Below are 3,103 nucleotides of genomic sequence, written 5' to 3'. Positions count from 1 at the left end.
GTTTCTTTCTGTCTCATGTAGTTCAGATTTCAAACTGAAGAATAAATGGAAGGAAGCAAACAAAAAAAAATACAGTTCCTCTCATCTGATGATGCCTCTACAAGAATGAGGAAAGACCTATGATAGAATATCAAAAAGACAATTCATTCTTCTAGGTCTTCCTTATCTTTGTGATGTAACTTAAATGATGTAACTTAAATGGAAGGAAGCAAACCAAAAACTTAGTTCCTCAAATCTGATGATGCCTCTACAAGAATGAGGAAAGACCTATGATAGAATATCAAAAAGACAATTCATTCTTCTAGGTCTGCCTTATCTTTGAGATGTAACTTAAATGATGTAAAACACAATATACTGCTCAGATACTTTTGTTTTATCAGTTTTGTACATTTTCTTTTGGACTTCATCTCAGTCTACAACATTCCTTCATTATTATGTGCCTGATATTTTTACACTAACAAGACTTAAAATAACCAGTTTGATTTACAGCATGAGAAGTTATCTACCCGGCTTCCTTGGAAGTAGAGCATGATTAATAGATAACATTGCTCACTACATGTAATGATTTCTGTAATACTTATGACATTCTATTTAGTATTTAAAAAAAACTTCTGGCTAAACTCAAAGCTCATTCATAGAAGTTTATGTTAAGTATTTTACAAGTTTTATTTCTCTTAATTCTTAAGATAACACTTGCTATAATGCTAATGTTATTACTATTTTAGTGTTGGGAAAAATTGTAATTAAAGGCACTAAGTGCATGGCCCAAAGACACACAGTGAGGAAGGAAACGAGTCAAAGTTTCCAAAAGTCTTTCAGCAATACACAAAAGGTAGGTAAATTCTTTCCATTCTCTTACACTCTCAATTCAATATTCATATTGTCCAAGAAATTATAGCATAGCAAATATTGCCCATGGTGATTGTTTTCTATCACATTTTGTCTCCAACAGAGACTATGTTGGTGACATTGGGTTATCATGCACAGAGCTGAGCTTCTAAATTGAGGTCCAAAAAGAGACAAATTTCTTCTGTCCCACAGTTCCAGTTTCCTTTTTTAAAAAGTACCAAAACTTTTAAATATCATCACTTACTGTCTTTTAAGAATCCAAAAATGAAATAAATTCACACTTAATCAATCCAAAATGCTTTAAAAGTAGGAGATAATAAAACAGGCCCCCATGAAGTAAATTTTCTTCTACTTTTAAAATTATTCTGAAAGCCTTGTATTGGCTAGTCACATCTGTAATCCTATCTACTCAGAATAGCTACTCAGGAACCTGGGATTTGTGGATAACCATTGGAAGTCAATCAGGGCCAAAAAAAAAAATCATGAAATTATTTTTCAGACTTTTTAATGAACTAGCAAAGACCCAGGAAAGAAGATGTAGCTCATATAGTACCTCACCAACCTAGAGAGGAAAGGCCTAGCAAGACCTTTAAGCCCTGATTTCAAACTCTGAGCATACCAACACACATGCATGCACATGCGTTCACACGCACACATTTTTTCCCTTCCCCTCCCCAAATTAGAGAAGCGTACATAAAAGAGGCAGATGCACCAACTTCAAATACAGAGAAAACAAGGGTTATAGAGTGGGAGAGGAATATACAAAGAAACAAAAATTCACATCACACATTATAAGTACGTTAGAAACAATAGCAAGAAACAAAAAACTACTTGTTTCCCTATCGTGGGGTTCAATTCCCTTAATATTATCATATCTGTTCATATGCACATAGCTTTTGACCTTGTCTGCTTACCCCAGACATATATTCGTTATTGAAAATAAGGGAAACCATGGGACCTGTTTCTTTGGACTTGGCTTACTTCACTTAATAAATTTTTTTCCAAGTCTTTCCATTTCCTAACAAATGGGGCAATGTCATTCTTTCTGATGGAGGCATAGAATTCCTTTGTGTATATACACCACATTTTCTTGATCCATTCATGTAGTGGGGACAGCTGGTTGGTTCCATATCTTAGCTATGGTAAAAATTGCTGCAATAAACATAGTTGTGCTGGTAGTTTTAGTATGGTCTTGTTTGTGATCATTTAGATAAATCCCCAAAAGTGGGACTGCTGGGTCAAAGGGGAGCTTTATGTGGAATCTTTTGAGGAACCTCCATAATGTCTTCCAAAGTGGTTGAACAAGTTTACACTCCCACCAAGAATGTTGTATGGTTCCCTTGTGGCCACATCCCCTCCAGCATCTGTTGTTGTAAAAATATGGAACGCCCCACGAATTTGCATATCGTCCTTGCGCAGGTGCTATGCTAATCTTCTCTGTATCGTTCCAATGTTAGTGTATGTGTGGCTGAATTGAGCACAGAATATTTTTTATATCAAAAGTGCAATTGTGGGGGCTGAGAAGGTGGCTCAGTGGTAGAGCGCTTGCCTTACATGCATGAGGCCCTGGGTTCGATTCCTCAGCACCACATAAGCAAAAAGAAAAAAGCTGGAAGTGGTGCTGTGGCTCAAGTGGTAGAGCATTAGCCTTGAGCTGAAGAGCTGAGGGACAGCGCCCAGGCCCAGAGTTCAGGCCCCACGAATGTATCCCCCCCAAAAAAAGTGCAGTTGGATTTTATTAAACTAGACAATTCAACAAAAAATAAGTTCAAAAGAATTGTCATGAAATTTTAGAACCATATATTTCTTACATAAGCACAAATTTAAGAATAAAGTCAAGATTGACATGTCAAAAACAAAATAATCCCAGATATTTGTTGTTCAAGAAATGTGTAGGAGGAGGATTCAATTATTCTATACAAGGCACCTGTCATAATGAACACTGCACCAAGTGTTAAGGTTTGTTAAAATTTTTAATGTATTAAATATATTTAATTTTGGGAATTTGTTTACATATGCCTAAATTAGGACTGTTTGTCAGATATAAAACTTTTCCATAAAGTATTTAAGATTTATGGTAGCAGACATATACTAATAAGTATGTACATTTCAGAGTTTCGAGAAACTTTATTAATGAGAAGTTGCAAAGTTTTTGTGTAAAGAAGCAGAATGAAGTGTTAACACTTTGTTAACTACACGGTCTGTTAAAACTTTAGGGCTTCCTCAGTTTATAAGTTAATGAGGAAAAATGATG

The 3,103-nt window shown here is 35.3% G+C and overlaps 1 non-coding gene across 1 annotated transcript; it reads right to left on the bottom strand.

The window, feature by feature from the left end:
* Positions 1-2,223: 2,223 nt before the first annotated feature.
* LOC138836725 (U6 spliceosomal RNA) lies at positions 2,224-2,330 on the bottom strand. The gene has a single exon (XR_011375028.1). It is a non-coding gene; the product is annotated as a U6 spliceosomal RNA (small nuclear RNA).
* Between the last annotated feature and the right edge of the window lie 773 nt (positions 2,331-3,103).

The sequence above is a fragment of the Dipodomys merriami genome, unplaced genomic scaffold (genome assembly GCF_024711535.1).
Source record: "Dipodomys merriami isolate MVZ:Mamm:240054 unplaced genomic scaffold, mDipMer1.0.p SCAF_2554, whole genome shotgun sequence".
NCBI lineage: Eukaryota > Metazoa > Chordata > Mammalia > Rodentia > Heteromyidae > Dipodomys > Dipodomys merriami.
Note: the sequence above shows the minus strand (reverse complement) of the source record. Positions and strands in the feature narration are given on the sequence as shown.